We start from the raw sequence: 15,408 nt of genomic DNA, 5'->3' as shown, positions 1-15,408 counted from the left end.
TATAGATTCCTTATGGGTAATATATGGGTTATGCCGAGGGCGTGTAGTTTCGTAGCGGAATCCTTAAGGACTTAATATCAGGATATTTGTGACTACTGGTTGATAGGAACACATTGACTGTTCCAATGGATTTTTATAAATTTCCACCTTCGATGTATTAGGCCTGAACAACTTACTATTGAGGGGGTGATATACGGGATCACAACTGACAATGGACTTTGATAGAAGGATTGGTAAGATTGACTTGATTTGATCGAAGATTAGTTGAGTTTGGGAGGAAAAGTTCTCACTAAGTATTAGTTTTCTTGCGAAGGAGTTATAGTTTTAAGAAATGGATATTCATTTAAGAAGTGTTGGAGAGTTAAAGGATATTAGAGGTCCAAGCTTAGAGGAGGTTTAGATTTTAAGCCAATCGATTTGATCACGAACGCGTGAGACATGAAGTCTTGTCAGGTTTTGATCGAGAGACTAAGTATTGGATTGAATGGAGGATGATCTAGTTACAGCAATAAAGTGTTAGTATTAAGATGAATACTTGAGGTTGTTATATGTGGACAAATTCCTTAGAGTTTAAGAGTGAATGGAACTTTGTTATGGATTTCGGTGATGCATGCTAGAGCTAGCAAGTGAATTTTGCTAAGTTGAATGAGAATCCTAGGGTTAAGATTGACTTCGGGAGTTGAAAATCATGTACGAATAAGAGATTTAGTGGTGTTAGCATTTACGATTGTAGTTAAACCTCATAAAGTTGAAGGATCGGATGATAAAATGACTAGTTAAGACCCTTGAAGTATAGTTATGATTTGATCTTCTAGGGGATGAGTCCTGATTTGTGCGAAGTGTTAAGGATTTCAGTAAGTGTAAATTGGTTTGAGTAAGGAAAGTTTTAAGGAAGGAAACGACAATGAAGGATTGTTAGATATTAAGATGATGATTAGCTTATCAGTTGTTTGTAAATTGATGTTAAGGGAATAAGTCTAGCGATGAACAAGGTGTTAAGACTCAAGTCAAGTTTTAATTTGAATGGTGATTAAGTAGAAGGTTGATTTCAGGGTACGAATGAGGATAGTTACGAAGTTCGAAGTGACGTTTAGGGACTAGTAGATTCCAAGGAAATAATTCGTCTAGGAGTTACCAAGCGATCGAGTTGAGTTTTGGATCATGAGTGAACATCACGAGGACAAGTTGAGCATTCACTCCAGAACATCGAGATGTACCGAGTTTCTAATCAGAATTTTGGACGAACAAAAGCAAAGGAGTAAGTGGTTAAGGTTGTGCGATTGCACGGAATGCCAACAAATATTATTTCCAACGTAGACTAAATGCAAGTGGTCAAGCTGGACAACATAGAGCTGAAAGATGATATGTCTTTTGAGACGCCGTCGGTCAACATTGGGGCTAGAAAGTGAAACAATCGAGAGGAAAGCAGAGTGCTTTAGTGAAAGTTATTTGGAACAAAGACACGGACGATGCTATATGGGAGTGAGAGGAAAAAGATCAAGGAATAATATCCGGAGCTTTTTGCTGAACCTTAAGTTTCGAGGACGAAACTTTCTTTTTGGAGGGTAGTAATGTGAGACCCAAGTTTTTAAGTTTGGAATAAACCGAATAAACTTCCTTTTTCACGATTAATTTGATGTAACGTGAAGGAAAACCTGAACAAGTGTTTATTGAATGGAATAAATATGTGAAGGAAAAAGTTCAGGGGAAAGCTAAGGATTGTATCAAAGTCGATAAAAGTTATACCACGATTAGTATTCGCTTAAACCTAGGTCAAAAAACGCTAATAAATAGCTAATTTACTCTTTAAGACACGATGGAAGCTAATTCCAAAAATCTTCAGAGAAATGTTAGAACTTCTCATATTCGTCAATAAACAAGCGTTTCAATACGAAACCATGGAATGTACGAACGTCAAATTCCAATACTCGGAAGTTTGCCGAAACCAAAACCCTGATAGTTCAAGAAACCTAAAATCTACGGACGATGAAGACTTTTTCTATTTGGATCTTCAAAGGAAGATTCCACACGCTTACTCCTATTTCTCTTGATATTTCTAATCTTTCTTCAGAACGAAGTTTTCTCATCCGACATCAACTGCAAAAAGTAACTTTTCGGGTAAAATCGATTTACACCGACTTTGGATCGTTTGATTTAATTCCAAGAAACCTGTTTTGAGTTCTGGAATTCTGTCGCCAGAACCTATCTTAGAATTCTCCGAGGAATACGCAGGAAAAATCGGAATCGCGAAATTTTCATTTTTCCGCATTTTCCAAAACCTATAAATAGCAAGAAAATGAAAATTTTTTCAAAAACTTACCCATTTTCTCTCTTGAACCCGCGAGCTTGAAGGAGAAGGAGGGAGGAAGTGATTTTCGCTGTTTCTTGCCCGATTGCTGCACCGTTCGTTGCTAATCGAAGACTTCGAGGTATGGATACTATATCTCACTTCTGATCGTCAATTCTGTCGACTTTCTCTATGTCTTTCTGTGCTCAAAGTTTTGAGCTTTTTGTAAAACTGTCCAAATAGCTTGATTTTAGTGTCTAAACATCTTCCCTACGTACCCAAGAGTACTTCTAGCGGATTACATTTTGTCGATTGTCGCCGAAATGCTGCCGGAATTCATTTCTGTAGGAAAAACCCATTTTGAGGCAAAGACTCGTCCTTTAAGCTGAAAACTCACGACTTAGCTTAGCGCTAGTAGGATAAGTCGTCATAAACGTCGTTGGTAACGTCCCCATCCATTTTTTTTTTCGAAATTCCAATTTTGAAATTCTGAGCTGAAAATAATGACCAAAATACCCCTGCGACAGTTTTCGATCCGAAAATTTTTCTGAGCTTAGATTCGTCTTAGTTACGGCTAATGATAACCTAGGAACCAAGTTTGATCGAAGAAAAATCGGCGCACCCAATTGTGAAAAGTGGCCGAGAGCTCCTCTTTAGGGGGAGGGAAATTTTGTTTTTCGAAAACTTGTCCTAACGCGTTAGATTGTCGTACTTCGGAGTTTGTAATGTTTCGTGTAACCCTAGTATGTCATTGTGATTGAATTCTGTGATTTTGCTCTAAGGTTCGTTTGTGGAAACCTTGGCCTTGAATGAGCAAGCTTGTGAGCGAGACCTGCATCGCGAGACTAGAACAACTCGAGGTTAGGGCAACTTACTTACTCGCTATTTGTATTGTAGGCGTCGATAACTTCGACTTGGATACTACTTGATATTGAAGATTGCATTGAATGTTGTTTATGGCTTTGAACTGGAAAATGTTTTCTGGGGGCTTCGGCCGAGTGAACTTATATGAGACGTGTGTCTCCGTTTTCTGAGAGGCTTCGGTCGTTTACTGGTTTCCGTCTTATGATTTCCGCACTGAGTTATTGTTATATTGATATTGGTTTTGAACTGAGTTATATGCTATTATTTCTGCTGAGTTTATGTTGTTTTGCATATGCTCTATTGAATTGTACTAATTTGAGATAGTACTTGATTATATGATTTCGGAGTGTGGGGAAAACGTGATGTTATGCCATGCTAATGACGAGGTTTGGGAAATGTTAGACAGGCTTTGACCGGAGGTCTAAGCCATAGTCATTTTAGGATCAAGACCTTCCCGGGGAATTATTTTGGTTATTTGGATCTTTTTACTTATAGAGTTTTGGAACAAAAGAGAAACGAAACTTGACTTCATAAATGAAATTCATAATGCATTAACCAAAGATAGAACATCTTCAAATAGTAATAACAATTTCTTGGAAAAGACTTAGGATCTGAAATAAGTTTGAAAACGGGAAGTGTCGGCGATCCTAGCGTTGTGACTGGGACAGTCACTGAGTGTGGATGACACTCCTTGCTCCTTGAGCATTTGGTTCAGTCTTCAAGAGGATCAGCTGTTGTGACGAGAAGTCACAGAATGCGAGCAGCATTCTCTCTAATTGTTGATGAGTTGTTTGGCCATCGAGATGGTGAGCCAGGGTAACTTGAAAGGTCACTGAGTGGGAGATGCATTCTTTTGCTCGTGGAGCAGTTTGGTTGGCCATCGAGACGGTGAGCCAAAGTGACTAGGAAAGTTACCAAGTGCGACTAGCACTTCCTTGTTTACCTTAGGGTATTGTAGAGACAATGTACTCTAGCTAGGCACGCGTACCTTGGTGAGGACGTTTCGTTGTTTGGCTAACCATATTGCATTCATGCATACATTTCTTGGAAAGTGTGCTGCTTTCCGAAGGACGATCTCAGATCGGACTTCATCGGAGCGAGATGCTTCATTGAAGCGAGATGCATCACAGGAGCGTGCTGCTTCACAGGAGCGAGATGCTTCATAAAAGCGAGATGCTTTAGCGGAGCGAGATGCTTGGCTCGTCCCATCCATCGAGATGGTGACATTTTATCCGGATCATCTTTTGAGTATGACATTGCATTGGCACGCCATGCACCTAACTATATTTGTTGATGTGTTGAAGATCCAATTGTTATTTGTGATTTGATGTCGATAAACATCGTTATATATCTTGATGATTTGATGTTGATAAATATGCTATGTATTGACCTTAGGGTAGGCAATACATAAGTTATACGTATATATACAACATATATATATATATATACCCCCTTATTCTTCACATGTTGCTTGTATTATCTATTATATTCTGTGAGTTGACCCTCGCGCCTTGGCTTTATGTTCATGTTTGTGTTTGGGCGGTCGGCCTGCTGCCAGACGTTCAACAGCCGATTCGAGATGGACCGTCATTCGCGGAGGACCCGGAGCGAAATGACTACTACTGAGCCTTCGACGTGGACCCGGATTTCATGCAGGATCAGATGAGGGTCGATGTTAGGGGTGTAGTATATCGGGTGTCGTTGACATAGCTCTGATTGTCATTTCTTATTTTGGGGCAGGGTAGGTCCCTGACTATTAGCTTTTTGTGTGATTCCCTTCCATGAGGATCACAGGGAGTTTGTCGGACGTAGGAAGTCTTTTGGAGGCCGTTTTGGGCTGACTTACTTTCTTGGAGGACTGTATTTATAAAACTTATGACTCTAACTATGGGTCGCACTTATTTGCCTGCGGGCACTACTTTTAGTTACTTGAAGTTACTTACCGTCACTTGAGGGCACTCGTGACGATGTTTCAGTTGCAGCAAGAGCTGTACTTATATTGAAGGTTAGTCGCTGTTAATCGCGATTGGGTTGAGTCTTTATTTCGTCAAGTCTTTCTATTTAAACAAAACGAAAAAAAAAATATATCTGCTTTTCCGCTTTATTTGATTTTTGGTTACTAAAGTGACGCCACCGAAATCGGGGTGTTACACTTCCGCCAGCTTTTTCTGCATCTTCTTTGTCCTGTCTACCTCAGTGGCAAGCTGGGCAGACAACTTGGAACAGGTCTCGTTGGCTTGAAGGTTGATGGAATGCAGCTTTTCAACCTCTTGACGGAGCTCCGCAATACCAGTAAGGGGCCGAGCCTGCCAAGCCACATAGGCGAACAGACAGCCGGCGCGAAGAAGACTTGACACAGCTTCTTGAGCAACCTCTTGTGGGTTTTGGCTGGGTACTTCCCTCAATTTCTCGAGATAGGGATGAGAGAGTAAGAAGGAGAAAGGATCAGTGGAAGAGCTGTTAGTGGGGTCCCTTTGGTGGTCTGAGGGAAGCCTCTCTTCCTCGCCGCCAACCCTGGGAGAGTTAGGGGAAGGTGAATCTTGAGCAGTTTGGACGGGCGGCTAGGGGACGGATGTTGCTGACCCGCCGTTGAGTCCAAGGGGCGGGAAGTGTTCACAGCAGGGGAAGTGTCCGCCTCACCATGATGATCGGGCGCCAAGGTATCATGTGCGCTTTCTGGAGCAGCCGGGGCAGACGCGATGGTTCCCTCGCCCGTAGCAGTCGAAGAGCCAGTCTCGCCCAGCTTCTTTTTCTTGGGAGAGCCCTCGCTTGTCGGCGGGCTCTGTCTTTTCACTCCAACTTGGGCTGGGGAGGGTGCCTTGACGTTCCCGGAGAGGAATGCTTCCAGCAGTTCGGAAGTAGAAAACTTCTTGTTCCCTGAGAAGCAAAGGTAAAGTCATCAGAAATGAAGAAATTAAGATAACGGTGTGAAGAAGGCGGTAAAGGGAAAACCTAATCGAGGAAACAGTTTGGATCCGGGAGAAACAACGAGTATGTCAGTGCAACTAAAAAGAGGAAGTTGGGATAAGACACCAATGGCGAAACTCTCTCTAGAAGAAGAACGTGTCTCGAGAGAATTGAATATGGTTTTGGGACGTTGTGTCCAATAAAGAGGGAAAAGGGCTTTCCCATCCTTTTGTGTAAATGATGAGGGGTAGGCAGGGTGGACGATGACCCTGAAGTACCGGCGAGCCATGCAAGATTCGGGGCCAACTTGGTAAGGGGAAAATCGTTCGCGGCCCGGCCGGGGTACCAGGATGACCCTGCCATGGGTCCCTAGAGATTGGGGATCCGCTCTGAAGAAAAAAGAAAAGAGGGCAAGGGAAGGAACCACATCAACGCTGCAGCAGAGTATTTCGAAACACTTCAGATAAGCCCAAGAGCAAGGGTGAAGTTGACAAGGAGAAACGTTAATGTCACATAGCACTTAGGTGAGAAAGGGAGAAAAGGGAAGTTTTACACCAAGATCAAGAAACAAGTATTCATATACGAAGAAGAAGTGGGAATATTTGGGGTTGTTAAAAACACGGTGTTGCCAGGGGCGATCATGCTTTTGGTAGCCGGTGGTACGAAGGAGGCCCTCTAATAATGGGGAACTGCAAAGCCTCCCAACCCTATGGGCAAGGTCCGAAAGGGATTCGCTGGTAGAGAGCTTTGATGGGTTGTCAAGAACTCGCTGATCGGGAGCATCCGAGATGGGGGAAGGAAGAGTGGCAAAGGTGGCCAAGCAATGAGCTTTGATCTCCTCTACGGAGGAAAGGGCCCCGCCGGAAGACATCATAAAAACAAAAGAAGTAGGAGAGAATAAGAAACTAACCAGAAAAGGATTGAGAAAGGAGGAGCAAGAGGGGCTGGAGCCTTAAGTTCGCAAGGTCAGCAAGGGGAGCCGGAGCGTATGAGAGTCAGGAATGAATATGGGAACAGTTGATGGGAAAAGACGAAAAATGGAAAGGGAGAGAATTTAAAGACCAGGGAGAGTAGCGGTTGGGGAATCATTCCCTGACAAGGCAAGGTAAAATTATTACTTAAGGGAATGCGGCATGAGTTTTGGGAAAAGAAGACAATGCATTAAACGAAGGGTTACAACAGTTAAAGCTTATTGGTTTGAATTCAAATCGTCAGACTCTACTATGATTCGAAGGGACGTCCCAGAGATAGTGGTTGAGATTCTTTGGATTCACTGACTCTTGTATCGCCTCAGGGCGCACCATGTGGCACAGGCTCGACACATGTCAAAAAGTTACGGTTCAAGGCACGTGCGCGACTACGGTGGGGCGAGCAAATCCAGCCTCATCGCCGCAAGCTCGCTTGTGGACTCAAGTCGCCGGGGAAGCGTGGCGAGGCGCTCAGAATTTTAAATTTTTAAAGCTTTAAAATTACTAAGCCATGTTGGCAACTGCTCTTTATTCCTGTGCCTTATGTTTGGCCTTGGCTAGCTTCTTACGCCCATCGCCTTACCTCTTTTGTTTAAAGACACACTTAGCTCTCATGCTTCGAGCTCGGTGTCTTATGGACTTGTGGACTGGGCGAGACCCCCAGGTCCCTCGCCCAAGGCGCTGGCTTAAGGCGGGAATTACATTAGGGACTTGGGCCCTTGTCCCAAAGGCCCAACTGGCCCATTAGGATGATTTAGAGGGGCTAGGCCCAACTTCCCCAACTATAAATAGGGGAAGGATACCAATTGTAAAGGACTCTTAGCTCATTTATGCAATAACAAGCTTGAAATTCAGTTACTTTCTCTCTCTAAGCAGTTACGCTCTCACTTCTCTCTAGAAATCTCGCATCACGTTCCTTGCATCTTAGGTACTATACCTCATCTCAATGTTCATGAAGGAACAGACACAAACCCTAACCTTGGAGTATTTAAAGGCTGAAGATAGAAGAAATTGGCTAAGAAACTATTGTGCTATACAAGTGAAAAACCTACAAGCGAATACCTTAGCTGTAACACCCCGATTTCGGTGGCGTCACTTTAGTAACCGAAAGTAAACTTAATGCGGAAAAACGTGAATATATTTTTTTTTGATAATAACTAAGACAAGACGGAATTAAATAAAACCCAACAATAACAAAATCAGAACTAATATACAATATATAAACAGCCCCCGCTGTAGTAGCAACCTCGTCACGAGTAAACCTCCAGTGACGGAAAGAAAAGTGTAACGCCCGAAGGCAAAAGGTACAATCCACAAGAAAGGTCAAGTGTCCGCAACACCATCCCTCAAAACTGAGAATAAGCTGGCCCATCGGCCTGAAGCAAGACCTCCTAAGTCCAACCAACTCTCTGTGATTCCCGTAAAGAAACCACACAAAAAGCTATAGGTGGGAAACTACCCTGTCCCGAATGAAACAAATAATGTTCAGAGCCAAGACTCTACTCCTACACTAATCCCATCTCGAGGAGCTCACACTAACACTCAATCCTACGTGCTGGCATGATCGTCGTCCGAATTCGAAATCCAGAACGACCTAGTCTATGTACACCATCCGTCCACCGCTCGCTATCGCGATGCGCTCCTGTTCCAGCATCCCCCAACTCTAGTTTCCCCCGAAGGGTGAACCGTCGTGAACCAGTCCGCCAAAGACATCTGACAAAGGGCGTTTGTCCGCCAAAGCACACACAGAAGACGCGAGGGTCAACTCCAAAGAATTACATAAATAATAGCACCAATAGATATAGATAAGAGAATAGCCACTTAGGCTTATAGCTAGGGATAACATCCTAGGGTTGCATATTCCATAATGAACTTAACAGCAATAATAACAATTAACATGTTCCAAATAGGATTAACAAATAACAATCACACTCGACAACTAAATCAGTATGCATGAATGCAGGATGATTAGTCAAACAACGTCTCCGACTCTCTCTCGACACGTCGCCACGTGTTGTAGGTAAATTAAAGTCTCTAAAAGCTTACCCTAAGGTAAAGTCGATTCTGCGACAAAAGACACTTCTTCACATCACATAGTAACTCTTGATGATCTCCGGATCATCCGACTCATCTCAATCCGATGGTCACAACTGCTCAACAAGCAAAGAGTATCACATACTCGGAAACTCCCGGTTTCCCGGACTTATCCCCAGGATAGCCCAACAATTAGGCATGTCAAGTCGATCCAACCCCTTGGGTTGAACATACGGACTCGCACACGCAACAAATGACAACGCCAAGTCGGTTCACTCAAAAGAGTCGAACATACGGACATTGCGCGTGTCCAATGACTATCGCCGAATCGATCCAATCCATCGGATTGAACATACGGATCCGCGCGAGTCGAAAGGTTATCGCTGAATCGATCCAATCCCTCGGATTGAACATACGGATTCACGCGACTCCCACAATTAGGCATGTCGAGTCGATCCAACCCATCGGGATGAACATACGGACTCGCACACGCAACCAATGGCAACGCCAAGTCGGTTCACTCAAAAGAGTCGAACATACGGACATTGCGCGTGTCCAATGACTATCGCCGAATCGATCCAATCCATCGGATTGAACATACGGATCCGCGCGAGTCGAAAGGTTATCGCTGAATCGATCCAATCCCTCGGATTGAACATACGGATTCACGCGTGCCTGAGTGACTACCGCCGAATCGATCCAATCCATCGGATTGAATATACGGATTCGCGCGTGTCGAAAAGTTGTCGCTGAATCGATCCAATCCCTCGGATTGAACATACGGATTCACGCGAGGTAAAATGGCAATCGCTGAATCGATCCAATCCCTCTGATTGAACATACGGACTCACGCGTGCCTGAGTGACTACCGCTCACGATGACTCTTCGGGTCATCAATACTCTCACGAAGTCTCACGCTTCAGTGAAGTTTCATGCTCTCACAAGGTCTCACGCCTCAGTGGAGTTCCATGCTTTCCACAAGGTCTCACGCCTCAGTGGAGTATCCCGCCTTCACAAGGTCTCACGCCTCAGTGAAGCTTCTCGGCTCATCCCTTGGATGACTAACAAACTGCTCAACGAGCGAAGAAGTACCAACATACTCAGAACTTACCAAACTCCTCAACACTTGGATCCGACGACACTCCTCGCTTTTCCAAAACCATGATTTGACTTCCAATGCCTTCCTTCGAGGTTGTTATCATTACTTAAAGATTTTGAGGTTATTTAAGGTCTTATGAATTTTCTTTATAAAATAGATTCCATTTTGTCTTATCGTAAGTCTTATACATTTGCAGGATCTCCCAATCCCAAGTCGCTTCCAAAGGATGTCTCGATCCACTAAACAAGATTAAGGCCCGAACCTCGTTCGTCCTATCAAACTTTCTCAAAACTCTCAAAATAAAATCGGCATGACCTGCCCGCTAATCTCACCATTCAGAATCTCAGATTCCAGTACAGAGCATATTTAAATCATCACAATCAACAACATGTCATATATCAATAAATCGCATCATAAACACTTAGCACTTAGCATATAAAGCATGCACCACACATCCTAGATTACCCACATAGCACATAGCATGTAAGACAATCTCAAAAACATTCAGTAGATGAATCATCTACATTGTCAGCCGAAGCCTCAGAACACATTTTCCAATCACACACAATTCCAGTGCATAAACAGTAAACAATGTCGAAACATCGACCCTAAGCATTAACTAGAGATTCAGTGAGAAGCCCTCACCTGCAGATTCTCCAGGATTATCTTCTAACTCTTCCTCACAAGCAAAGCGTTGCTCCTCAGGAAATTCCTCAAAAGTTCCTTTAACGCAAAGTCACAGAAATACTATCAGAATCTATCGAGAACTAAGCTATCGATACTTACTAAGGTTACACGAAGTAATCTATACTCTAAGGTACGATAATCTAGCGCGAAAGACAAGTTTTCGGAAAAGGAAATTTTCCTCCTCCCCCTTAATAGGGCTCGGCCACTTTAGGTAATTATGGGGCTCGATTTTTCTTCGATCAAACTTGGTTCCTATGCTTTCATAAGCCGTAACTAAGGGTATTCTGAACTCGGAAAAATTATCGCATCAAAAACTGTCGCAGGGGTATTTTGGTCATGATTTTTAACTTAGAAATTTAAAAACTGAAATCCCAAAAATAAAATTTTGCAGGGACGTCACCAACGACGTTTATGACAACTAATCCTACTAGCACTAAGCTAAGGCGATAGTTTTTAGCCTAAAGGTTGAAGCTTTACCTCAAAAACTTCAAAAATGGGTATTTAAGGCTAAAATTGATTCCGGCGGAATTCCGGCGACATAACGGAAAATCTAATCCGGCAGAAGTGATCTTGGGCACATATAGAAGAGGTTTAGAATCAGAAATGAAAGATTCAGGATAGTTTTGCAAAAACCCATAAACTATCCGCTCAGAAAACTCTACAGAAAAGCTATGGAAAAAGCGATCAGAGGTAAGGATTAGCGACTATACCTCGAAACCTTGAAGCAGCAACTGATTAATCAACGATCAAGCAAGAGATGAAGAAAACTCTTCTTCCTTCCTCTTCAATGGAGCTCGCGGGTTTGGGAGAGAAATGGAGGAGTTCTTGTAAATTTTCTCACCTTTCTTGCTATATGTAGAAGATGGAAATTCGCGGCGAAATGAAAGTTTCGCGAATCTGATTTTTCCGGCGTCATTCTTCATGAATTCTAAGATATGTTTTGGCGAAAGAATTCCAAAACTAAAATGAGGTCTCCTTATATTTTTGGCAACAAATGCATAGTCGGTGTAAAACTATTTTACCCGATAAGTTGCTTTTTGCATCGAATGTCGGAATAGAAAACTTCCTTCGGAAGAAAGATTGAAATCATCAAGAGAAATAGGTGTACGCGTGTGGAATATTCATTTGAAGCTCTGAATAGAAAAAGTCTTCATTGTCGAGAAATTCTAGGGTTTTGAAATACCAGGGTTTCGGTTTCGGCAAACTTCCGATGATTGGAATCGGACGTGCGTAGATCCTAGAGTTTCCCCTCGAAACGGTTGTGATATATGGAAAAAGAGAAGTTCTAACATTTCTCTGAAGATTTTTGGAATTAACTTCCGTCGTGCCTAAAAGTGAAAATTAGCTATATACTAGGGTTTCTGACCTAGGTTAAGCGTATAACGATCGTGCTATAACTTAAATCGACTTCGATAAAATCCTTTGACTTTTCCTGAACTTTCTCCTTCATAAATATATTTCCTTTAATAAACTTTTGTTCAGGTTTCCCTTCTCAATACGTCAAACCTAATCGTGAATGGAAATCTCTTCCACTTATTCTAAGCTTAAAAACTTGGGTCTTACATTAGCAATATTTCTTCATTGTTCTTATAGTGTTTACTTCTGCTTGTTTTAGAAGCATCTCTTTGTAAACCAAACCTTTTACAAACTTTGTTTGTTGTTCCTTGAGAGACCAATGAGGTTAGTATTCTTGAGAAGACTAAGACAAAGTTGTCTTTGCTAGTTCTTAGATTTGTTAGTCACTGAGCAAGGTGTGCTAGTGCAGTTGTAACAATCTTTGAATAGTGGATTGTCTTCATTCTAAGAAGGAAGAAATCACCTTAACGAGTGGAATGGATTAGCTTGAGTGATTCATCAAGTGAACCAGAATAAAATCTTTGTGTGCTTTTTTCTATTCCTTATCTCTAGCACCTTGTGATTGTTTTACCGACAAGATTTACCAAAATCTTAGAGGGAAAGCTTTAAACTTATAAAACCCTATTCAAACCCCCCCTTTCTAGTGTTTTTCACACCTTCACTATTGAGCTCATATCTTCATGCCTCTCTCTTGTCATAGTAGTCTTCATATCATGATATACATTGGTTGCCTTTGAAGCTCTGCTTACTGTAAGACCTGGATTTACAGAGCAAGTTAATTTCCGACTCACGCGTAGAATCAATGTAAGCGTGACAGGAGTTTGCTGTTTGAGAAAGATTAATGAAGAAGAAAGTTTAGGAATTGCTTGAGGAATGTTGCGTAGTCGCTGTAGGAATTAGTGCGAGTCGTCTGCACACCTGCCTTATAGCGAGCGTGTCCAGAATAGGCTATTACGCTTTTAGAGCAACGTATTAAGTGAGATTTCGAATCCTTGGAAAATTTAAAGATTCTCTTTATTTTTCCTTCGACCATCATTTCATTTCGGAACCCTGGACTGTACGTGTAACACCCCGATTTCCAGGTGTCACTTTAGTAACCAAAAATAGACTTTACGCTGAAAACAGGTAATTTTTTTGTTTGATACCTTTTAAATCAAGCAATAGAAAATAAAGACAAAACCCAACCAACACACAAATATATACACATGTACAGCCTCAGCTGCACTCCCATGTCACGCGCACTCGCAGTGACTCCAAAGTAGTGTGCCCGTAGGCAAATAGTTACAGATCCAGAAGTGTGAGTGAAAAGGTTATAATTACAATCCACTGGGAGAAAGTCGGCCTCAAAATGGCCTAAGCAAAGACTCCTATAGTCCGACTGACTCACTGTGATCCCTCAATAAGAGAACCACACAAAAGCCATGCGTCGGGAACCTACCCCGTCCCAAAAGCAAAACGAATCAGAGCTCTACACAAATATGACGCCTGCCTAACTCTACCAACCCATAACTGCTCACACATCCGAGTCCTCGGCGAACTGAAGACGGCAAGTTGAAGCTCAGCTCCATGCGTCGTAGAACTTCTTTCGTCAGATGTTCACACTCGTCAGTCCGGTCCTCCATGACCCTTCCCCGGTACGTCGCTCGATGACCCACAACATCGATCACCCAAGCGGTGGGGGCATCCCGATCCACAAGCTCATATCTGATCCCCCCCGAGGGAGAGACCATCGAACACCAGTCGGCCATCGACATCTGGCAGCAGGCCGACCGCCCAAACACAAACATACAAACAAAGCCAAGGCGCTAGGGTCAACTCACAGCAATAAGTAGATATACACTCAACATGTGATATGGGGTATAGATATATGTTGATATATATACATATAAACAATCCTAGCATGTTATGGCTCTAACATTGCTTCAATAAACAAACAACACACAATCTCAGTCAGCATGAATGTATGCGTGAAATGCACAATATGTATCCGGATTTGTGACGCGTTCCCGTTCGCCACAAGTGAAGCATTTTCACTATGGATGGACCATTCCCGTTATCCATCCTGGATGAAATCCATCCTGGATGAACCATTCCCGTTATTCATCCTTGGTGAACCATTCCCGTTATTCACCGAATGATGAACCATTCCCGTTATTCATCATTAATGCAAGGTGAACCATTCCCGTTATTCACCATGATATGCACAGGTGAACCATTCCCGTTATTCACCCGATTGAATGCAACGTGGTTAGCCAAACAACGAATCGTCCTTACCACGAAAGTGTTTAGCTCACAACCCAATCTCAACAAACCCATGAGTTAGTGTCGGTCAATACAACACAACTCGGAGTAAGTGTCGGTCAATACAACACAACTCCACCCACAGAATACACAAGGGTCTAGTGTCGGTCAATACAACACAGCCCAAACAACAAGAGCACTAGGTGTCGGTCAATACAACACGGCTCCACAACACTCCCCAAGAGTACTAGAGTACTCGGTGACTTTCAATCATCACCATAGCTCACCTTAGTGGCTTCCCCCAATTCCGATAACTCTCCAAACCCACAACAAAGTCGACTTTTCCCCGTCTTTCGTAAATATTTTCCCCTTCAGTTCTCCTATGCTTAAACGTTAATAAAAATTGTTTCAATTCGAATTAGTCAAGTTATGAGTTTATTTCTCAAAGTCTAAGTTTCCCAAGTCTTTAGTTTTTCAAAGCTCTATCATTCTAAGTTTTCAAAGATCAACCACCCAAAATACATTTCCCGGGGAAAGTCTAAGAATTCCAACATATGGCTAAGTCTCAAACCCCACATTTGGACTTGCCTAGGGTTGTTCATCCAACCCGAAATATCAAAGATCACCAGATCAATGAATCTCCACTCCGAAATTGCGTCAAAACGCTCAATCCAACAAAAGCACAACATCACAAGTATGGAAAAGCATCATAACATCAACTCATCATCAAAAACAACATCAGATAAAACATAAGTCGAATTTATCGACGCCTATCATGCAGTCATAGCTAATATATAGTAAGTTGCCCTAACCTCGAGCTGATCCAGCTTCGCAAATCAAATCTCCTTCACAGGAATGCCTTGAAACTTCCAAAGTTCCTTCAACTGAACCTCGGAGGAAAAACAAAGCAGAATCCACACAAAATCGATTAGTTTGATCGCAAAACAATACATAAACGATAGACA

Source organism: Lotus japonicus, chromosome 2 (assembly GCF_012489685.1).
Source record: "Lotus japonicus ecotype B-129 chromosome 2, LjGifu_v1.2".
NCBI lineage: Eukaryota > Viridiplantae > Streptophyta > Magnoliopsida > Fabales > Fabaceae > Lotus > Lotus japonicus.
This window is presented reverse-complemented; position numbering follows the sequence as displayed.